Source organism: Orbicella faveolata, unplaced genomic scaffold (assembly GCF_042242905.1).
Source record: "Orbicella faveolata isolate gen_17 unplaced genomic scaffold, um_ofav_v1 contig_24, whole genome shotgun sequence".
Taxonomy (NCBI): domain Eukaryota; kingdom Metazoa; phylum Cnidaria; class Anthozoa; order Scleractinia; family Merulinidae; genus Orbicella; species Orbicella faveolata.
The window spans coordinates 18,139,618-18,165,000 of NW_028301552.1; the positions used below are offsets into that span (position 1 = coordinate 18,139,618).

Here is a 25,383-nt window from a genome sequence, read left to right on the forward strand (position 1 = left end):
TTTAAATGCTTGCAGTAAGATCTTAATTAATGGTTGAGTTGAATTAAGTAAGAGTCATAAACTGGCCAATCGTTCCATGATGGAGGCAAGGGAAATTTGGCTTGCATAACCTGTGCTGGTCGCAGTGGTCATGTGTGGTCAAAGCTGTCGCTGTAGTGCCTAGTATCGTCACAGAAGTCTGTATAATTTGTTCTTTCGTGCATAAAGACATCACCCCTGGCTTATTATGTTTAACCTGGTTACCTTATTGACATTGTAATATTATAACGAACTATTGCATGTGGATTACTCCGTCATAAAAAGAGGATTAAATCTGCTTAGTTCAAATAAATCCCTGTAAGGTTTATGCCGACTGGATAAAGCAAAGGTGAAACTAGATCAACCTATATGATTAGTCCTTTCTTCAAAAGGGTTTTAATATACATGCGAGTAAGAATATTCTGTATGAATAAACTATTCTGTATGAGGCCTTTATGCTAACTGTGGGGGCAATATGTTGTGAAAAGTAATCAGTTCAATCAGTAGCATTTCTGAAGTTTGTCTACCTTGCATGATCTGAACTGGCTGTTACATGCAGTACAACAACATGAATGGTTCCACTGACCTTCTGCCCTGTGGCTATCTTATATGAACGGTAAATTTCGCTGAGATCAGTCTTAGGGTCCGGCGAAAACGATCAATTAAAAAAGAGTTGTGGCAAAGTTTCAAGGTTTAAAGTGAATTAAGCACGTGTTAATAAATAATCACTGGAAAAGTTGAAAATTTAGAGAGTATGTAAATTACATGGAATTAACATGTAAATAATCAAAGAGACTGTAAACAATAATTTACATGATTTTTCCGCTCTTAGATGTTTCTAAGGTTCCATGTAAAAATCATGTAAATATCACAAGTGAAACATGTAAATGATGGAGAGAACACTGTACATTTTTCAAAGGAAAGGACTAAGATCATGTAAATGACATGTAAACTGTTCCTGCACATACTGTAAATAGCCTGTAAATTTCTTGTGGTTTAACCAGGAAACTCGTAAATAACATGTAAATTTAATACAGGAGGGTTTCCAAAATGCTGTAAATAACATGTAAATTAAAAAAGGGAGGCTGTAAACAACATGTAAATAGAAAAAGGGAGCCCTTTTAAGACTACTAAAATTCAAGACCTTTTCAACATTGTTTAAAACCATATCATATTCAGCCCTATTTAATTTGTAAATAATAAAATGATTAAGAACTATACTGTTGTCAGCTACAACTAGTCAAAATTTTGCAATTTAGGTGTATTGCTAAATTAGAATTGTTTGTAACTGGATAACTGTCTTAAATATATACCAAATTCACCAAAGTAAAATGTAACATAATGATAATACCTCTGTCATAAGATGAATGAATATACTGTTTTTTCTGACTAAGTCATTATTGTAGGATTAAATTAGCCTTAATAATTATTATGTGAAATGTGGGAGGTGTGACGGCCTCAAGTTAGTGCACTCAACTCCGGATCAGGCAGTCCGGGTTTCAAGTCCTAACCAGGGACATTCTGTTGTGTTCTTGGGCAAGACACTTTGTTTTCACAGTGCCTCTCCACCCAGGTGTATAAATGGGTACCAGCGAATTTAATGTTGGGGTAACGCTGCGATGGCCTATCATCTCATCCAGGGAGGAGTAGAAATACTCCTAGCCGCTTCATGCTACAGAAAACGGGATAAGCTCCAGCCTGTTGGGCCATGTGGCTCATACACTGGCTTTACCTTTACCTAATTATGAAAATTACTAAAATGAATGTGTGAAGTATTGATCAATTTTTTTCAGAGTGAATTGCTCTTTTGAAATAACAGAAAAAAGAAAAAAAAAAAAGAAAAACATTTACCACAAGATGGAGATTGACATATTAAATTCAACATAAAACCTTGATGCCAAAGGCATACTACATTGTATAACATAAACCAAGGCTTCAGACATCTTTTAGGCCATGTTTACAAACTCACAGTTTCCTTCTTTTTCTTCCAAAAATGTAGGGAATCCAAACAGTACAAACATTTTGGATCCCTGAGAAAACATTCACTGTAAATTATATTCAGACTGGTAAAGATCCAAATTTTACTTGTATTTGTGACAAAAAACTGTACTGTAAAAAAAACAACAACAACAACAACAACAACAATTCATAGGGGCCTGTTGAAATTGGAAGGCCCATCTAGTAACATAGTTCCCATAATGCAACATAAGTTAATGAATTATTGTTCCGGTACTTCATGTATGTAAACATAGCCTTTGCTTTCTATGATGAAATCTTATAGCTGCTGTATTGCACAATAAGTATCAACCTAATAATCTATGATATTTGAACTTAACACTAATTCACCAACACAGGTAGGTGATATTTCGAAGCATTAAAAATAATGCTTGAAGTGGTTGAATTGATGCCATAAAGCTGTGTTATAGGTCAACATCTTAGAGTGTAATGCACCAGGCGCTCGTTTCTCGAAGGTCTCAAAAAGTTTTTGCACCTGGAAAGCCATAGCAAAATAAAAAATCTCATGATTACAGAGCTGTTTTATTTGCATATTCTTAATATGTAAAGAAGTCCCCCTCAAACAAGAAGTTTCAGGCATATACAGCTCGTAGTTTTTAGAAACAGATTAATTAAAAATGGCTTTGCGGGCCCCAAAAGATTCCGGGGCTTTCAAGAAATGGGCCCCAGGCTCCTTATAGAGTCATAAGTACTGTAGACTTCTCAGTTGTCCCTTTTTTCCTGATAAAGCATCAATGCCAAGGAGTATGCATGTACTGACCACTCTCAATTTTACTTCATCCTACAAGTAGCATAAAACATTTTGTTAAATAAGATATGTGACATTTGTGTATGAATCAGCAAATTCTGTGTGTATGATATCAGTGAGTTTTACACTGGAGTTATCATTTTTTTTTCTTATCAGTCCAATTTATACTGTGACCTTGAAATCAAACCACTGACAGCAAGGTTACAGTCGAGATAAATATCCATCAATCAAACAGATTGTACATCTATAGTACATCTGTAGCTGCTGTGTGACAAAAACTGTGCATCTCTGATTGGAAGGCACTGAATATCAGAGGATATAGAAGAACTAAACTCAAAATCTGTGGCATTAAATATTCATTGTTCACTATCTTCTACACTGTAATATTCATAATAAAGTGTATTATCGTTTGTCTCACGATGTAGTCACTTGAGATGTAGATCGCGACGTTTCGACTGCTTACTGCTAGTCTTCTTCAGGCGATAAGGTCGACTGATTGCACGGTATCATTTATATCACAAAGGTCGGCTGTGATTGGTGCATTTCGATCCTCCTATTGTTCCATTGTTCCGGCGAGTAGCTGTTCCCTCAGTGGTCCGCTGTTGTATCGTTCTCCTGTTGTTGTGTTTCTTGATCGTGGGTATCCATGCTTCAGGAATTTCAATTCCACTATCCCTGTTGATGTTGTTAGGGTGAAGTCTTATGTGAATAGCTTCCTTGACCCTACGTGTGTACCAGTGAGGATCTCGATCAATGAACTTGACCTCATTCCAGATAGGATAGTGGCCGGTCTCGTGGGTGTGTTCAGAAACGGCGGAGGTCTGGGTACGGGCGAGTCGTATATCCCTGTCGTGTTCTTTGATTCTCTCCTGCATAGATCTCCCTGTTTCCCCGATGTAGACTTTGCCGCACTCACAGGGAATCCTGTAGACAACACCATCTTGTTTAGCCGGGTTGACGGTGTCCTTTGGTCGCACTAAGTGTGACCGAAGTGTCGTGTCGGACTTAAAGACGGTGCGAATGCCTTGTTGTTCTAGGCAGCGGCGGAGAGACTCCGAAACTCCTTGGACATAAGGTAAAACGGCGGTGGATTTAAATTCAGCGACAGGCTCTCTTCTTGGGGTTGTTCGTGCCTTTGTGATCTTCTGTACAAAAGAGGAGGGATATCCGTTAGAAACAAGTACAGATGACAGATGTTTCTTCTCTCCAGCGATTACTGATGGTTTGGTGACGAGACGTTTAGCCCGGTCGTACAAACACTTCACAATACCGCGCTTTACTGACTGAGGGTGGTGTGAATCATACGCTAGGTACTGATCAGTATGTGTTGGTTTCCTGTAGACACTGGTGGTAAGGCGGCCATCAGGTTCTCTGTAAACTGACGTGTCGAGAAAGGCGATCTTGTTGTTGTTCTCGATCTCCATGGTGAAACGGATTGATGGTTGTTGACTGTTCAGGTGTTGCAGGAAGACGTCAACTCTATCCCGATCCAGGATGGTGAAAGTATCATCTACGTAGCGTTTCCAGATCTTAGGCTTGTAAGGTGCGGACTCTATTGCTTGTTCTTCAAATATCTCCATGTAGAAATTAGCAATAACCGCGGATACAGGGCTCCCCATGGCTGTGCCGTCTCGTTGTTCGTAAATCGATCCGTTGTACTGGAAGTACGTGGATCTTAATATGAAATTCAAGAGGTCCGCGATTTGAACTGGTGTAAGTGTCGTGCGGTCAGCCAGGCCTGCGTCGTTCTCCATTTTTTGTAGCGCGGCTTGTACGGCGCCCTCGATCGGTACGTTGTAATATTCATGTACAATAAATCAGACTCCTATCAAACAATGTTTATTGCAAGTACTATTTGATTGTTTCTTACATGTTCTTATGCTCTATTGGAGGACAAAAGTACAGATGATGTCCTTAACATTTGTTTTTGTTTTTTTGTTCTGTATTACAAAGTAGATAAATTCCATGTTGCCATGCATCTGTTCAGTAATAGATCACAGAAGACATCAAAATGTGGTAAGAACATCTGTGACACACTCTGCTAATGGCTCATTAATTATTTTTGTTTTTACCACATTTTGATGTTATTTCTGATCTACTCTGGGCAGGAAAAAACCCAGGTTGGATTTCCCCAGCCAAGTAAATTTTGCCCTTGGGCAAGTGAAAAGAGAAGTTCAGTGGCCCGGTGGCAAGTGAAATTAGCCTCGGTAGTCTTGTGAGTCTGAATAAAAATGTCAGCTTGATAAATGATAATTTCCAGTCAGAAGCTATTTCAAAAATTAAGCCTAAAAATTACTTAACTATTAGGTTGAAAGCAAAAATAAGTTAGGAATGCGAGAATACTTTGTTCGCATTTGCCCTCTGATTTCCTTACTGGCCATCACATCGGCAACTAATATTAAAGTGGGGGCAAGTGAAAACTGACCTTGACTGGCCCACAGGGCAAATGAATTCCATTTTTTTTCCTGTTCTACTACTACTGAACAGATGCACGGCACATGAAATCTACACGTGTTTGGTAAAAGCCCAATTTCTTACAAGTAAAATGTGCGGCTGTAACAGGGCTCAAAGCAAGTGCTGTCCGGTCATCCCAGGCTAAGGCAATCGATTGAAATCCGTAAATTGATAGTAGTTATAAGAATGCCGTTTTTAGTTTATTAGACCAAAAAAACAGCCTTCCCACCTCTCTAGAAATCCCCAAAAATACCCTCGCTGGGCCTAAACTTGAAAAACCCGATTTTCAGGCCTCTTAGAGCATGTTTCGTCTTAAGCCCTCTTGTGAGCAAATTTCATGTCTCCCACCCCTCCAAAAAAAAAAAAAAAAAAATCCTTCTGCCAGAAACAGCATAAATTGGGCTGTCCCAGGTCTCCTCAAATCAAAAAATGGCTCACCAAGTGGCAAAACAGAGCTTTTGAAACACACTTAAAGACAAATCGACAATTATACAATGGGAGTAATGAGTTTGAAAATTGAAAATTATTTTAAAATATCTAACTATAATATAGTAATGATGAATAAATCGAAACCAATTCCAAAACCAAGAAGTGCAATAGTAAAATTTGAAGGTGTTAATTGTAAAAAGCATCCAATTTATGACTCACTTGCTGCTGCAGCAAATGGACAGATTATCAATCTTATGAAAAAACAACTGATCAACACTCGTATTATTAAAGGTGGATATACTGCTTGTAATATATGGCATCATGGAAATCCAGAAACTAAAACTTATTTAGTTCACAGATTTGTCTGGAAACGTTTTAATGGGCCCATACTAGAAGGTATGATGATTAGTCATATCAACGATAATAAAGATGATAATCGCTTTTGTAATTTACAATTTTTGACGAAACAACAAAATAAAAAAATATCTGATAAAAAAAAAAAAAAAAGCTGCTGAACGCTATCACTCCAAAGATCCTAAAAGTGTGTATGCAATAAATTGCACTACAACAGAAGTTGAGTATTACAACAGCACGTCTGCTGCAGAGAAAGATTTACGTATTAACACAGGTATTGTCAAACTAATCTGTGATGAAAAGAAATATTACAAAACAAGCAAATCAAAAAAGGATGGATGTTCATATCGATTTGAATATAGTAATGAAACAATTGAAAATTAATGTCTCCCAACCCTCTGGAAATCAAAAAATGGCCTGGTATTTGAAATGTATTTTTTTAACATAGCTTAAGACGCTTGAAAATCACTTTTTGATTGCATATTATATACGCTGTGGCTAAATGACCGGCAGCCGGTCACGGTTTTCAAATCACTAAATGACGGGCAGTCTCATATTTTTCTCAAATTTAAGAAATCGAAAGAACCCATCCAATTCAAACTATCAGATGTCGATTAAGAACTGCCAAGCGATCCAGAAGAGCTGTATAGATCGTAAGTCTAACGCTTGGTTAACACTCCGTGTCACAAACCATGCTCTCCCTATCTTAGCCGAGCGTTAACCAAGCGTTACACTTGCGATCTATACAGCTCTTCTGGATCGCTTGGCAGTTCTTAATCGACATCTGATAGTTTGAATTGGATGAGTTCTTTCGATTCCTTAAATTTGAGAAAACTATGAGACTGCCGGTCATTTAGGGACTTTCCCTCGGAAATGAGTCATCAAAGTCATGAGACAGTCATACGATTTTTTCCATATAGTCGGCACAAACATTAACTAATCTGCGCATGCGTTTAGGGAAAATTGGTTTTGTTCTAAAGAGAATAGTACCTCAAGGAGGACAAGAGGTTTCCTAAACCAGAAATATAGCTTTGTGATATATGGATACAGTAAGGCAGGTAACATTCGTTTTTATGTAGTGTACACAGGTAATAAATATAGTTTGTATAGTACTAAGTCCGAGACTGGCACAGCTGTGCCGTGACGTCATATCTCTGCGGTCTATTTCATGTGTCCAAGCCTGGCACAGATGTGGCGTCACGTCATATCTTACAAGTTATTTCTAATACTTTCGAAACATATCATGTATTCACGGGACTTTCCCTATGAATTATTGCTATCACGTTAGAAACGCATCGTTCTTTTTCATCATATCTCTTCTCAAACTCTTTTTTATTCTTTTTATGCTTCATTGTTAGTTTATGTTGGACTATATATGCTATCAAATAATATTCTAAACAATACGGACAAAACCAACGCATTACTTCAATATATTATTATATATAAAAATAATTGCGTGACATTTCTCAGAAAACTGGAAGTCTGTTACGGGACTTTCCCTCGGAAATGCATAATCATTCTCACTTTATTTATAACACGTTAGAAACATATTCAGTCGTTTTTCACCAATGGATGGTTCCAAGTATTCATTCGAATATATTAATTGACTGACTATCTCGAGAAAAAATGCAAAAGCCAAAAGCAATATTTTTGGCTAAATAAATAGCAAAAACAAATGCGGCAGAAACAACAATAATAGACAATAATCTGTATATGTAGGTTATATTATTTTCACCACATTTGAGTAATATCAAGACATATTACTCAATTAGTGTTTATATTTTTCAAATCCTTCAATGATATCCAACTGTGGAAATCATCAGTATATCCCTTCCACTTTACTAAAGCTTGCTTTTTCTTAATTTCTCCGAATGATGTTTTCAACTCTGAATATATCCTGTTTGGCTTTTAACAGCTCGGGGTCATAAAAACTGCCTTTTATCTCTTCATTATTGAGATCTTTTAACTTGTATGTGATTGGATTAGTATATTGGATCTAACCAATTTTAACTATTTCTTCAGTCCAATTTGGGGTATATCCTTTGTCAAACACGTTTTTCTTGTATTTATTTATTCTGACTTTATCACCAACTTTAAACTTAAGGGATTTCATCCTTGGTTCTGTATTACCATTCAGATTAAAATATACAGTTCCTTCATTCTTCTTTTTACTAGCTTCAACAGGTGTCATTTTTATTGTACCACACCACACCTTCACCTAATATTAATCGATTCAATATCATATCTGTACTTTCTTGTTTCACATTTCCTTTTCACATATTCCCCAATCTCTTCATTATCAAATCACCAGATTTTTCTGCTTCTTTTTCACCAGCATGTTCTAATCCAGATCTTATTGCTTTTTTCATCAATGGTTTGGCAACAGTTGATGCTATACTTCTTATCGGTTTGAATATGTTGTCAACAATTAATCCGTTTCCTTTGTGCTGATACACAAATTTACCCATTTTAGGATGGTAAAATCTTTGGAATTCGTATGGTTTCATAATAATATATTACATAATTCTTTTCAATAATAAGCTAAAAGCTGTATCTGCGCCATTAAGATTTGTCTGTCTTCTTTTACCATCAGTTATATGTATTCTTATTCTCGAAATAGTGTTCTTATTCACAGGATTAAATGTGACTCTTCGTGGTTCCATAGAGAAACTATATGACGGTTTCAAGATAGATGTGCTAAAACTGTATATTATATCTATATCTACTCCATCAACAAGGCTGGTATTAACCAAATCACAGTGTATGTTTAGCATTTCTGTATCTTGACTCATATCAGGCATTCGTGACCCATGATTTTCAGCATCTTTCAGAATCACTTTGTCAAAGCCAACAAGCTCGTGAAAATTTGATCCAGTCAAGTAAGTTGGTAATTTGTTTTCAATTTTATCAAAACTTTAAAAGTGTTATGTTGAAATTCTAACGCTATGGGACATTTATCCTTTTTGCTATCACCATCATCACTTTTTATTACAATTTCATTTTTCAAAAACGCGTTAAAATTAACAAAAAATGAAGCATACATGGTGGAAATTCTATGACTGTTGATCTTGATATGGGTAACAACAAAATCATCAATTTAAAACCCCCAACAACAAACGACAATGTTGTGAACAAACAATACGTGGATACTGCAGTTTTCAATAAAGTGGATAAAAATGATACATTATTGTTAGACGGTTCAAAAAAATGCTTGCAAATATTGAGATGAACAACAATAAAATAGCCAACTTATCCAATGACCCCCACAACATATTGTCAGCTACCAATATCAGCACGTAAACCAGGTAAAAGGGGATATGATTATAATGCTGACTGATAGTTTCGACCAAAAAAAATGTAAATGAGTCACATATAAGCGGCTTAACAAACAAACAAAAAAAAAAACGTTTTCCAATACCTTATGGATGATGTTAATCAATCAACAAGTGAGAGTAACATCATTGTTGACGGTATCGAAGACTTTTCTGATTCACCTCATGATATTAGTAAAAAAGCTTACAGTTTTAGAATGGGAAAAGGAGCACAAAACTGGTATGCATCTCGACTGGGTTTCAACATGTACAAACTTCCACAGGGTGAATTCACTTTAGTGATTGAATTTTTCCACCAGTTATGGATCAGGTGGCAGTGTCAGTTGTTTCCACTTACTTGAATATTGGTCAACAAACAACCAGGCTGTTTTCGAAATACAGTAGATCCATCATTCACTTGCATAAATATGATGCAACTCCACCTGAATACATCTACGTTGACTTGAAATGTCAAGGTATTGTGAAAAAGTCCATCTCAGCGTCGTGGCCATTTGATCGTTTATGGAATTGAGGGAAAACAGAATGATGTGAGCTCAGATGTCTTTGATGAACTGTATTATGTAGAAAATAGCAAACTGACATTCCAAGCTGCTGTTGAATTTCAAACTGCAAACTTCAATGGAAATGTTGATATAAAAAATCATTAGATCAAAAACGTTCAATAATGATTCTGTAAATATCAAACAGTTGAATGAGTTTGATGATCCTTTAAAATTTTTTAGAAGAGAAATGCAAACCACAATCGATGATTTGAACAACAAAATAACTGAACTGACAACAAAAGCAGATCATACTGAAAAACAAATAGCTCGAATGGCGATGCATGATCAGTTATTCACAAGAATATTTGAATTTTATGCTGATTTATTAGACCCGGAAGAGTATAAAAGGAGTAATCCTAATGTGACTGCTTTTAAGACCGAGTTTACTAGAGGACCAGGCAGGGGTGATACATGCCATCTCTCCTTTTTGGATGAAACTTTGCCAGATTGAAGGTACTACCCAACAACTCTAAAAGACAAAGTGGGCCGGCTTTGGAATTTTTCCCTTAGGAGTTAGACCACCGCCCCCCCCCCCTGGTTTTTTGCCCAAGATCCCAAAAATGTCACTAAAATAAGCATCAAATTTCGACAACACTCCTGGTTACAGAATACATTGAACTATATTGATATTTTACACAAATATAGATTGGACCTAGTTCACACCAGGAGTTTCAAGTCATTTGAAGTTACAGGTGCCAATCAAGGATTGTCATTTCCTACCCATGTCACGCAACATTTAGCTATAAGGCAAATTAGCTCAAATTCTGACTCAAATATTGCTTAAACCCAACGTTCTAAATCAAAACTAATTTTATCACAGTTTAGAGTCACCCTTGGCCTAATGAAATCAAGAATAAATTTCTTGGCATCTGTTATTTTTTGGTAACAAAAGCTGTTTAAACAATGTGACAAGAGACTAGTTTTAACAAAGAGACAAGGGCGAAATCTAAAAATATTAGACATTATAGAATCAGTTTGTCAAAGTTATTTCTATGTTAATGTCATTAACAGTCTTTGAATATTATATAGGGCAGTGGAAGCTCGATGAATGCAAAACTCTTTGCAATATCGCTTAATCGATGGACGTACAAGGCAAGGGGGGGGGGGTGAATGCCATCCCCCAATAAGGTTTTTTCAAAATTTTGAAAAGATGATTTACTCTACGGAGCTGAAACTTTCAGTAGCTGTTCATTCATCCTTCACGAATATTTTGATATGTCAATTGTGTGTCCATCATTTTTGACGTTTACATGGCAACGATTAGTTTCATGTGGGTTTGGCCAAAATCAACTTTTTTGGACATAATTCTGTAGTTTTTTTTCCAGTTTTCTTCTTCAAATTCCAGAAATTCACCAATTTTTACATGTGATAAGCGTTCTGGCTTGATTTTGTATCAATTTCCGTTATTTTTTGACTTTTTAAGAAAAAAGTTAAATCCAAGATGGCAGATCCAAGATGGTGGTCCAATGACGTCATTTGCCAACCAACATATATATGGTATCATTTTGTAGACCAAGCTCAGGGCTATCTAATCTAATTATTTCGCTGGCCCTAAACAGAGAGAAAGCCCAAAGGGGTTCCATCAACTTCCCCCTTGTACTACGGTGGGGTTACGAGTTAGCTTGTACGTCCGCGGGTTAAAATAACAGTGCAAAACACTTTAATTCTATTCGTAGAATCTAAATATGGGAATGGCCACGATATTAAAATTCTAAAACATTGACTAGTTAGATGAGAGTTTTTCTGGGCCTATCTTACTTTTTAGATTACTCTTGAAACCCTGCTCGATCATTACAGGTCATTAATACTTGATCTTGCTGGGACGGGTCACATGCTTGATGTTGCAAATGATTATTGTCAACTATTACAATAGTGATGATATTTTAACGGGAAGCTTTCTCACCCGTAGGTGATCTACAGAAAGGTCCCGATCCAAAATAACATTAAATTATTAAAAAATAAATACAAAAATTAAAAACATATATTAAAAATACAAACGTAAATTATAGACTAATAGATTTAAAAAAATTACTTTTAAATTGACATATGGTGTCAGAGTTCTTCAAGTCACTGTCCAAGGCATTCCAGTCTTTAAAGGCATGATAACAAGTTCTCTGTTTACCCCAGTTCCGTTTTACTGTTGGAAGTCTAAGATGATCTTTGGAGCGAGTGTTATATCTATGGACATCGCTATTTCTAGATAATTCCAATTTGTGAGATGTAATTCCATTCACACATTTATAAACATACAAGCAGCGATGGAACTGCCTGCGTTGATTTAAATTTAACCAGCCAAGCTGACTGAGAGTATCGGTTGCAGAAGAATACAATGGTTTATTTAGAACAAGTTTTGCCGCCTTGTTTTGCAACACCTGCAGGTTGTTCATTAAAACAGCGTTATCCTTATCGCCCCATACCAGATCAGCATAATCAAAGATTGGAAGAACAAGGCTATTGTAATAAAGAAGGCGTGCATTATACGGCAACAAGTGCTTAATCCTACGCAAAAGACCTAGTCTCTGGTTCACTTTAGATGTCACATGTTCCACATGTTCGGTCCAGGTAAAGTTGGAGGATAATACAACCCCTAGGTATTTAAAACTTCTAACACTATCGAGTTGATTATCAAGAACAGAAACCGAGAGACTGTTTAACCTGCGCAACTTGGAATCGCTACCAATAAGCATTGTTTTGGTCTTATCAACATTAAGAGTGAGTTTGTTATCATTTAACCAGATAGCAATAGAATACAAGTCGGCATTTAGGGCACACTCTAGACCAGCTGGGTTTGAGTCATAGCAATAAAGCACTACGTCATCAGCATATAGGGCTACCTCCGAGTGCCCGATGACAGTGGGCAAATCGTTTATATATATATAAGAAATAACAAAGGGCCCAGTATGCTGCCTTGAGGTACGCCATGCGTAACAGGTAACAAATCGGACAGTTCCGGACCGCAAGATGTACATTGCATTCGTCCATTAAGATATGACTCAAACCATTTAGCCGTGTCAGAAGTTACCCCAAAAGACGACAACTTTCGTAGCAAAATTGTGTGGTCGACCGTATCAAAGGCCTTGGACAGGTCCAAGAATACGGCTCCACACAGTTTACCCCTTTCCATATTTAATAAAATTTCATCGGCAAAACTAGAAACAGCGTTAACTGTTGAATGCTTAGGCCGAAAACCGAATTGTTTTTCGTTGAGTAAGTTATGTTGGTTAAGATATTGATAAAATTGATGATGCACAGCCCTCTCTAGGACTTTACTCAGAGTTGGTAAAATAGAAATAGGGCGATAATTAGACGGGCTAGTACGATTACCGGCTTTGAAAAGTGCTGTGACTTTAACGCATTTCCAGATGTTAGGAAACTCGTTGGTTGTCGTTGGTTGGTTACTTTACAGTCGGCATACAAACTCATCAATCCTGAGAAGTATTATTCGCTGAAATTATTGTCTGCCCTCATTTATTAACTCTTGAACTCACCAAATGAATATCCATTTAAAAAACATCTTTGACTTTTTTTACCTTGCTGCATCAGCCAGCAAGTAAATCTTAATTGATCTAAAAATGAACATTGTGGACATAACTTCAAAAGCGTGGAAACAAGAACCAAAAAAAGATTGTGCATTGCTGTGGACCTTCCAACACAAATCTTGGCATCTTTGTTTGCTCCTTTGATGTTTGCCGGGCTTCATAATCATTCCCCTCAATGAACTATGGTCTAGGACTCGCAATCTATTGAGGAAGAGTCCCAAGTTGTCAAAGATACGAGAGTGTATTCCTCCTACCCTGAGGAGGGATTCACAAAAACATACCAGTATTTTGCAGTCTACAGTAACACATGGATCAGCGGGTAAACACCTAATGAGGTTAGAGAAAGAAACGGCATAGACAGCGTCAAAATAAAATGGATTGAAATCCCAAACGTCCTTTAGTGATCATGATCCACATGAGAAATCTCAAAGGGATGGCTCTGGGGAACCCTCTTTTCTGAGATAATGAAAAGAATATTCCTGGAATGTTAGGAGACAGGACGAAAATGCAGTGACTGAGTGCAGTAAGATGAGACTCTGTAAGACAGCAGTGGCAGGAAAATGTTCAGCAAAGAAGAGTAGCTTGCTGCAGACCGAATAGCCCAGTACTTCTGCAGGTTGTCTGTGATGTACAGAAGTGGCCAACTCACCATACACCAGGCTGATCTGAGTCCTTCTCAAGATTAAGCAGAAGAGATCTTGACCAGGTTTGCTGTAGGAAAACAGTACTGCTTCCCAGCTACTTTAGCATCCACCATGTAGAATATGCAACACAGTCTTGTGACCAGAAAAAACAAATTACTTATTTCACAGTGCTATGGAGCTACAGATGTACACAGGAGGTTACTGAGTAGAAAAGAAAACGATAGCCAAGAGCCACTCAAGCTTCTTGAGTGCCTAGAAAAATTCAAAAAGTTCAACCAGGGCCAAACCTTGCTAAACTTAAGGCACTGGTGCCATGTATGTTGCCATGTGTGCTCGCTTGGACGCTAGGTTTTTCAGATAATTTCAGCTACTAGATCTTCTCAACGCTCAATTTTTTCTCACAATTGCAATTTTTTTCACACCCTTACCCGCAGATATGCGATTATTTATCATATTTAGTGCCAACATCTTTGAGGTATAAAATTTATCTGCTGTTAATTCAATATAGGAACTTTCAGAAGAAAAACGCTACCTGAAGCTCAATCTTACAGTTCAAGCATTATATACGTGTTTAACAAGATTTACTTGCATGCCTGATGCGGCAAAATCAATATCTCAAGGGTTTTTGAACTCGGAATGAGGCAAAGAACAGTTTCAGCAAAGAATACTTCTCAGGATTGATGAGTTTGTATGCCGAATGTAAAGTAAGAGTTGACAATAATCAGTTGCAAGATCAAGTATTAATGACCTATAATGATTGAGCAGGGTATCAAGAGTAATCTAAAAAGCAAGATAGGCCGAGAAAAACTCACGGCTGTTCATTCCCATATTTAGATTGTACGAATAGAATTTAGGCGCTTTGCACTGCTATTTAACCCGCAGACGTACAAGCTAACTCTTACCCCCACCGTGGTACAAGGGGAAAGTGAATGGAATCCCCTTGGGTTTTCGTTCTGTTAAAGCACAGCGAAACAAATTTACATCGATTAGATAGCCCTGAACTTGGTCTACAAAATGATACCACAATCGTTGGTTGTGACGTCATATGATGTCAAATGACATCATTTGACCCACCACCTTGGATCCGCCTGCTTGGATTTTACTTTTCTCTTAAAAAGTCAAAAAAGAACAGAAATTAAGACAAAATCAAGCCAGAACACTTATGAAATGTACAAATTGGTGAATTTCTGGAATTTGATGAAGAAAACTGGAAAAAAAAGAAATAATTATGTCAAAAAAAGTTGATTTTTTTTACAATCGATCGCTACTTGTTGGCCGTTATTATGTTTAAATGAAAAAAGCCGAAACAATCTAGTTACCAGTTCAAGAAACGTACGCAGAACGTGATCGCAATGCATGCCGGGAAGGGTCTTTACACCTCGTGCGCGGGAAAACATGGCGGTCGAGACAAGACAAATTTTCTAAGTCTAAAACCAGTTCTCGCTTTCTAAACTTTGACGCTAGCAACGCTTGGCAATTGGCCCACGACTCACCAGGAGTATTTTTCTTGGGCAAGAACTGCTCTTGGACTTTGCTGCCTGGCTCGATCTGACTTCGAACGCCGATAACACGTTTACGGTATATCAGCTGCCTTCGAAGTTTCAGAACACATTTTGATTCTTTAAAACGTGCTGATGACTTACGGGTTTATCGAGGCTTTATGATGCCTCTCAACCACCAGGCAGGCATACAAGGTACTTTAACACAATGCTTAAGATATTAGTTGACGGAGCTCTAATGCGGCACATCTCTTTTTTGTTCGATGGTATTTCGTTTGACGCTCGATCGATTCACGTGTTGTGTTCACGTCAAAATAACCGATGTAAACATCTGTTCCCAGATTTCCGCTCTATACACTATTTTCCTTTGACTTTAAGACAGCTAAGATTCAGTGGAATACACCATAAACAGTCTGCCTGTTTGCTGTTCAACAAAATAACAAGAAGGTTTCTTTTGTTTTTTGTTCAACAAAAGATCTCCAAAAGATGCCGCTTGGAAAACTTAGTTTTTTTTGCATACGTTATTTCTCGAGAACGAAGAGCTCCCCAGCCAAAAAAACTTCAGAGCAATGTTTCTCAGGTAAAACGAAGCCCACATGCCAAAATTCAGCTATTTTTGAGCACTTTCAAAATGGCCAAAAAATCTAGGCGACGTTCTTGCACGCGGCCTTTCAATTGATAGCTCTGGCACGGTAGTCCCATAAGTACTCCCTCCTGCTCGGTTCACTTCCGGTTTGTGTCTACTTTGGTAGTCTGCTAGGGCTTTTCCCCTTTGCAGTGTGTATGTTTTAAGGTTGCATTTTCATTCAAGGTCCAAAAATTACGTACAAATTAATTGCTACTGGTGTTTTACGTTGATGTTCGTTCATTTTAAATTCAATAATACGTTGAAGCAGCAAACGTGACAATTTAGCTCTTCACGTTAACTTTGCAACTTGATACTTTTGTTTTCCTCGCAAACGCATGTAATATGAAACCCTTGTTTTCTTCAAAACACACGGAAGATGTGATGATGAAGAAACGGAACAGAAACGATGTTGGTTTACTAAACTGCAAATTTTTACCGATGAACAAGAACTAATTTAATTATCAGATAGTCACGAAATACCACTTTCTTTTACTGTTGCCACCTTTGTTGTTAACAATAAAACGATTCAAAATTAACACACAACGATATTGATGGCTGAGAAACGTTTCAACGAAAAGTATTGAAGATAAACAGCGCTATTTGGCCGATATGAATGAGTCTCCTCAAAGACTGATTAAATCAATTTGCACTTTCATTAGGTGCCACGGAGTCTGCAGCAATATTTAAGCACATTCCTGGTTTCTTTTGTCACAAATCTACAATTTGCGGAGTATTAAAGCCACTAACTTGGGAACTTTTTGGTCTCTCTTACAGACACAATTAAGGAAAGAAATAAACAAGCTGATAAGGAGAAGCATAAACATTTGAACCCTGGCAAGCACACTATTGTAGATTGAAAACAGCAGATGATATTTGTTGAACCGACCTGTGTGTAATTCTAAAAGCTACGCAGCCACAGTAACGTTTCACTTTTGCAATAAAAAGGGACAATTGGCGCTACCTGAAAAATAACTGCCGTCCTTGGTCACATGACATGACATTTAAAACACCGCGTGGAAAGATAGTGTATAACACTAACTATGCTAGAACGCATGCATCTTACATGTTGAGTTCTACCATAAGGAGAACCACTCAAAATTTGCGCGTGATTCCGTATGCAATGTATCGTCCACCTAATATAGAAGCCACGGACGCTAACCACTCTACGCATGGGTTTACAGCAAATTGGTTTTGTTCTAAAGAGAATGGTACCACAAGGAGAGAAAGGGGTTACCTGAAACAAATATATAGCTTTGCGATGTTCATACCCAACTGACGGCGATGGAACATGTTTTACGTAGAGTACACATGTACCTTTCCCACCCCACCCCCACCACTTCCTTGCCTCTGGACTAATTAATTAACTGAAATTAATTAATTAAACAAAACATTAAAGTTTACACCTTAGTGCCATAGGGTCATAGGGCCATAGCGCCATAGTGCCGTAGCGGCAGGCAGTTCCCATAACCGTCCCAATAGTGCACTCTGCACTAAAAAATGGACCTGGCGTGTAAAATCGGATCTGTTGGATTGATAGGAAGAGGAACAATAGTGGGATCTGCAACACTAAATATCACTGTTCTTGGGACAATATCAGGTGCTGATCTTATTTCGAGCACGTTCACAGAAGCCAAAAGTTGTAAAAGAAAGATTGAAATGTGTAAATTTGCTTACACTTCATACGAAAAAATATCGACTGATATAAGGTCATTTCTGAGAGGATTGGAATTCGATGATGAACGATTTCTAGACTACATCAAAGTTGTCGATGAAATTATAATAGATATGAGCCATTATACGACAAATTTGAGAATAAATACAATTAATTATTCACAACTGAAAAAGATGTAATCATTTTATTCTAGTAATATACATACATTAGCAAAGTTTTTTCTGACTTTGTTATTGGTATATTATTAGTCGGTGAATCCAAGAATTCGAATTTTTTTTTTTAGAATAAAATTAATGTTAATCATTCGTTTACGATTACCATTATCTTATCTATTTTTCGGAAAATATCATGTATTCTATTTTTATTGTTTACGGATAATTGCCATCCATTTTTACTAGTAATATCGTTTAGCACATTTTCTAAATGATATTTTCTTTGGTAAACTGATTTCTTCACAATCTTGTACTTGTTTTCACGAAAATCAATGTATTCACTGGCTATATCATAACCACTTACTGTACCACAATTGCGGCATACATTTTTGCTTTTGTTATTTATCGTGTCTTGTTTTTCACAACATGAAATTGTTTTAATCGTTGGTTGTTTTAATTCTTGATCACAGAATGGACAATCTATATATTCCATTTTGATCATTCCTTCGTGGATAACATTTCCACAATTAAACTTATTTGTTTCACTCAGTTTCATCTCAATATATATATATATATATATATATATAAAAGCTTTTAATCACTAAAGAGGCATATTGGAGTGCACAGTTGTTCTCTCTGGCACCTTTTGGCTTGAACAAACGTCAGGAATTCCACTCGAAAAAAAGAATAAACTACAATTAGCGCAAAAATAACTTGCAAATTTGGCGGTTATCTTAGTTCAGGTGTTCAAAGGCCCTGACCTTGGATCTTGTTAGCTTTGTTAGCGCTAGGTTTTCTCAGGGGCCCCCATCGGGGAATTTATTACATTATTGTTGTTTAAGGGCCCTGTTTAGGGCGCCTGTTGTGCCTTGCCGCGGCATAGGCTTTGTTTGGGGATTTTGGGACCGCCTTTTTTGAACATTGAATATTTTACACGCGGGTCCCTTCACACTTTCGGCTGACTCGACGAATCGCGTTACTTTTTTGATATTAATCTTATTTGTATTATATTCGATTATTTATTCTTATTTGGTCTGTGTCTTTTGAGTTTTGTACCGCATTGTCATAGTATCTCGCTTAGTAATCACCGATTGTTTATCATTGGTTAATTTTTTCATTTTCATGTGTTACCACGCCCTGTTATGTAATCATCTTTGTAATATGATGTCATTTTTTATACTGTAAACTTATTTAAGGTTATTGTAATTTATTATTCACTTGCACTGCAACTGATGAAGGTCTTTGACCGAAACGTTTATTTTTATTACATTTTTAAACCTTTTTTTAGATTTCTTAGATTTTTTACTGTATATATATATATATATATTTTTTTTTTTTCGCTCGAAGTTGTCCGTCCTCGTTTTCCACAATTGCCTACAAATTTCATTACTCGAGGTTTGGACTACGAATCCTTTTGGATCCTTCTGGCGCGTGGCATCCCTGTTGGCTCGAAGCATCTTAACTTTTTATATATTGCTTTATATTTATAAATTTAATCTGAATCAGATTCCTCGTAATCTGATGGTAACCATTCTTGAACCGAAGATTGAGAATCCCAGGTTGAACTCTGACTTGATTGGCATGATTGACTTAGACTTTGGCTTGTACTTTGGCTTGATTGGTTTGATTGGCTCGATTGGCTTGATTGGCTCGATTGGCTAATACTTTGGCTTGATTGACTTGTTTCCCATGATTGACTCATATTATTAGAATAGATAAAAATTATGTATCAATATTATATGAACAAGTCTGAAGTATACTCATTTGTATCAAGTAAATTTCCGAATGAAAGGTCCTACTTTTCAAAAAGAATCATTTTGGAAGAAATTGAAAAGATTATTGTTCAACTAATATATATGAAAATTATCCACACTAATAATGATGAAATATAATCCATCATGGTACTGTACTGTTTGTTTAAACAACAAAAATTATAAGATGACAGGTAAATACAGACACCTCAGCACTAGACTACATCAAAGAAATTTGAACATCACCAAAGATTTTCCAAAATTGGAGAATGATTTGATTGATGAGCCAAACACTTCAGCCGAAGTTACTGCTGATTTAATTGAATAAGAATTAATACCATCATCATGAAGATATCTTTTATCATCAAAACATGATAGTGAAACTTTGTTCAATTCGTAAGATCCGATTATGTGATGATCTGACCTTATTGTTTTCATTCTATGATACATTTGTGTACCATTGAATAGCGTATTTTTATAATCAGTATGATTGATATTCTTTTTGATTACTATTTTTGATACCTTTTGCTGTTTTGTTATTTTCTCCATTTTCTTTAATATATGAATACATCTTACTTCTGAGACCAACAAATTCAGTTGTGATTTGACCTGCTGCCTCATCTTTGAACTTACCAATCACTTTTTTATTAGATTTATCATAGAATTTACTATCTTCTGGATAATCACTGCTGTCGAATTTACTTTTGTCCTTCCAAAAGTCTTCATAAATATCTTTTGTTTTAATTTCATATGTGAAAGAGTCAGTATCTGTAAATAATAATTGTGCTTTATTTTTGTATTTCTTTTTGATATAATTATAATAGAAATCGTACATTAATGTTTTTGATATATCTAATATTGACATTCCAATATATGCTGGTTTACCCAATTTTAACGTTTCTTTGATTTTATAAACGGCAAGTTAATTTTTATTGAAAATTTTGGATGATACATAAGTTGGTTTGCTTGCTAATTTAACATGTTGTTTTTCATCAGTTACTAATCGAACATCTACTCTTTTTCTTAAATTTTGCATAGTTTTCCCAAATACTGAATTATTCATCAGTTTGAAGAAATCTTTTTCAAATGAATTTTTTGCTTGTTTTCTTTTTTCCGTATTAAAATCAATATACGGTTTTAGCCAAGGAGATTGATTGAATTGAAGAACTCTATGTACTTTTGTTATTTTTAATCCTAAATCAAGATATAAATCCAAATATCTGTAATGTAGTACGTATCTTTCTTTGTTGTTCAATGTAGGTATCAATTTAGAAACTTGTCCGATAGATATATTGAATTTGTCTTTTATTTCTCTGCAGTAGTCTGATAGCATATTTTCTGTTACTTTAACTTGTTCAGGGGCTAATGGAAAATCATTATGTAAATCATGTAATTCTTTTGGATATCCCAAATCAACTTCAGCAATAAAACCTGTCATGCTTTCTTCAGTATATTTAGCAAGATCTAATTTATCAATTTCTTTTTCTGTCATCCATCTGAATTTATCAGTTGGAAAATATTGTGACATCGCGTAACCATAGAGATTATTTGCATCAAAATAAGTGATCTATTTTGAAGGTTTTGTTTTATCATAATCTTTCATATATTTATCATTTGCTTGACCAAATCTGTGAGTGATATAGGAAGTACCACCCCGCATACCCTTCTCTATGAACTGGAACATATCAATATCATTCATCAGCTCCAATTTAATATCAGTCATTTTCAACATACCATCCCATGATAATCCAGGAGAAGTAAAATAATGAGCAGGATCACCTTTATAATATTAAAAACATGTTTTTCTGAAATTTTTAAAAACATCAGATAGTAACAGAATATCAGACAATAAATATAGATCATGATATTCTCCCATATTCTTGAGATTAAATCCTTTCCAAACTTTTTTAGCATGCTTACAATCATCTTCAGATATATGTTCATCATTGAGAATACTATAAAATTGTTCTTTTGAAGGTAATTCTGTTTCATTAAACTTTTCAAATGAATCCATATGATCATAAGGATAAATGCCTTTCTTTGACATTAGATCCAGTGCTTTTCCTTTGAAAGCTTCAGATGTATGTTTTAATGACTCTCTTGGTAAATTACTCACTAGTTTATCAAGACTAGAACTCATAAACTGAAAACTATCAATAAACACTAAATTGTAACCTAGCATAAATGCCATATATTTCTCCATATTATTTGGAATTGCATTCATCAACATTTCTTTTTCTTCTCCTTTCTTATCAATGTATTTATGATTTTTAGCTATTTCACCATTTGTTGCATTATAAAATGGCTGTCATAACCTCTAAGAATATGAAATATGACTGGTATCTTATCGGTTAATTTAAAATTAAGATTACAACTCTCATATGCAGAACCTCTATATTTTCCAGTAACAAGACAATGATCTCGTACTCTTTTATCTGTTTTACTATATTTTTTATCGCAAATATGACATTCTTTTGGCTTGTTTAGCATTATTCTTATCTCCATCAGACATTTTCACGGGTTTATTAAATTTGTATTTGATGGTATTTCTACAGTATTTCACTTCATCCAACATTTTCTCCATAAATGTATGAACTGCATTTTCACCTCTAAAAGATGGAACTGGTTTTGTGTATTTATCATTATAGGAACATACTACTTTATAACCATATCCACAATCTGTATGTTTTTGATATGCTTCAGTATATGATTTGTTGTCATTTGGTTTACATGAATCAACTTTTTCTATGTTTTCTAGCTTCAAAATCAGTATATATAACAAATGGTGCTTTTAATTGTCTATGGTGAGTTTTAAACATTATTTTTTCACCTTTTTCTGGCATTTTCATTGCTTGTTCACCATTGATTACTATACCATCAGTTTTATGTTTACTAAGAATATCTTCTGATGACAAATGTTGAAGACAATGCATGCAAAAATGTTGTTTATGTTGGTGTTTATTTTGATTAAACATGAATCTATTAAAGTCTGATTAATACATAATGTTAATTTTCTTCATTACTTATTAACAAAGACATTGATGTTGATATTATTTTGTTTCTCAATTTTATGACAATCATTGACTTTAACAAGAAATTCAACATTAGAATGATCTAAACGTTTAACATACTCTCTATCAATTTGTTTTAACTCTTTCTGGATTAACTTCTTGTGGATTTAAATGTCTGATATGACACCATCTGAAACATTTACTATCTTTATTTCGTAAGTTTATAAGACCTTTCATATGATGTCTTAATTCTTTTGGAAGTTGGATATATGATTTTCCCTTCATTGGCTTATATTTAACAATATTCAAATAATGTTCATTAATTTTATCGATTATCCAGCCAGATCCTTGAGATAACCACTGACCAATCTGGCAGAAGGATTTTTTTGATTTCTGGAGGGGTGGCAGGAGTATTTTTTGGTCATGAACCGATTGCGTGAAGTGTTTTTGGCAGAAGTATTTTTTTTATTTCGGAGGGGTGGGAGACATGAAATTTGCTCATGAGAGGGCTTAAGATGGAACATGCTCTAAGAGGCCTGAAAATCGGGTTTTTCAAGTTGGGGCCCGGCGAGGGTATTTTTTTGATTTCTAGAGAGGTGGGAAGGCTGTTTTTTGGTCTAATGCACTAAAAATGGCATTCTTATAACTACTATTGATATAAATTAACAAATGGAAATATGTAAGTGTTATCAGTGTTATCAATCATTTGATAGAAATTCATACTGACATGCTAGAGAAGTTTCAAGCAAAGCAAAGTCAATAATGCTTATTGAAAAAATAATTGATCTTAATCAGGAGCCATAATCGGGGATGGAGACCGTAAGCCCTGGGATTCACGCGCACCTATGATATGGGACAATTTTTCTATTTTTAGAACAAATTGCGCCATCCTGACGTCATATATCCGCGCGGATCCACGCATATGTCGCAGGCTCTCACGCGGATGTTGTCACGTTGCCTGATCAAATGGTGAGAGTTAAGAGACCTTGAGAGATTATCTTGCGTATTTTTCACGGCGATGGCAGGGAATAAGGCAGGGAATACGAACCAGGGCGCTTATATGTAGTTTTATGCTCTGAGCTAACGGAAAAGGTGGGTTTTTCAGGATCGAAAACAAGACTTCAATTTCGCGCTCGGAATGAATAATATCTGCTCGCGCTAGTTGTACGAGTAAGATTTTGCGTTTGTTCTGTAAAGAAAAGTTATGCAATAAAACTCTCTACTCTGGTATCGAGTTAATTTGTGAGTTTCTCAGACAATGGTTAATCATAACCAAAACCTGTTTCGATGGTTTCTTATTGTTTCTGCTTGTTTGGTGAGTTTGCAAAAGTTTTTGAAAGGAAAGTCTGACGCGTACAATTAGCTCATTTGCATAGTGCAGCTCGTGCACTTTCAAGTCCGAGTCGGTGTTTTCAATTGTCAACAAATCTTGACAAAGATTTCTTTCGTTATCTTTTGCTCTAAGATGCTGCAACAAACGGAACGCAAAAAAGGCTGCTAACATTATGTGTCTTTCTTCAACATAAGCATAGTGAAGTTTTACACTGCGAAAATGAAAATAGACAAGGAGTTTTGATAACTCGATCAACAAAATCGAAATCGTTATTCGAAGTTGATTAAAGAAAGCATCATCGGAACTTTGCTGATTATTTCTGCTTTATTCACATATTTTCAGCTTAGTTTTTAATATGTTCTCAAACATTTATCAATCTTAAACATATTTAAAAACTATAGAGTTATTGTTTGAGTTCGATGTACGCTTTCACACGAAAGTGCAGTGGAAGTACAATTTGTCATGTTTACTGACTGTACAAAACACGCATCGGCGGGCGCTCTAATTCATCGACAACAGAGAATTTACTGGATTTTTACACGGATAAAACTGAGCAGTATCTACGGACGTAAAGTTACTAGGCCTTGATGAAACATCAAGCGTTGCTTACAATTCAGGCGAAACTCAAACTGACCAAACTAGCCATTATTTTGTTTTACTTTTCAGTCGCGATAGACTGGCAAATTCCTCGCAAGCGTGTGGCAAGAGGAGCTAGGAAACTATGAGGTCCTGAAGCTCTGCCAAATCTAAATATATCCAGCTAGTTTTTTGCTGTGCAATGGAAAAGCTGTTAATCTTCAACATATGTGAAATTTAAAGTGGAGTAATGTACAGCTCATGTAAAAGAAGCATCCGCCGGAACACAACTTGGTCAGCGATATATATCTAAGCTTAAAGCGGAACATACCTATATTCGACACTGTCTTACTTCACTCAAACTGGAGCAGCTTACGACGAAAATACTTGAGAAAAATTCCAACAGACGCAAACGCGTTGAGTTGTGAGCCAAAAACATGAAAATTTTCGGGAATTTCGGACGCCATTTCCCCCGCGCGACATCCGCAAAAATCCTCGCAGCATGTACGCGCGTGTGCCGCAGGCGATGGCGCAATTTGTTCTAAAAATAGAATTATTGTCCCATATCATGGGGACAACCCCAATACTAGAAATGGCGCGCGCTTACGGTCTCCGTCCCCGATTATGGCTCCTGATCTTAATCGATTACTCATGACGAATCCTTTTATTGATTTCTGATATCATT

The 25,383-nt window shown here is 36.0% G+C and overlaps 1 long non-coding RNA gene across 1 annotated transcript in view; it reads right to left on the reverse strand.

Annotated features, from left to right (window-relative positions):
* Positions 1-1,172: 1,172 nt before the first annotated feature.
* Positions 1,173-25,383, reverse strand: part of LOC149110715 (uncharacterized) — a 25,540-nt gene continuing 1,329 nt past the window's right edge. The window contains exon 2 of the long non-coding RNA XR_016207785.1: positions 1,173-2,815. This is a non-coding gene — a long non-coding RNA (uncharacterized LOC149110715). The remainder of the gene's footprint in view (positions 2,816-25,383) is intronic.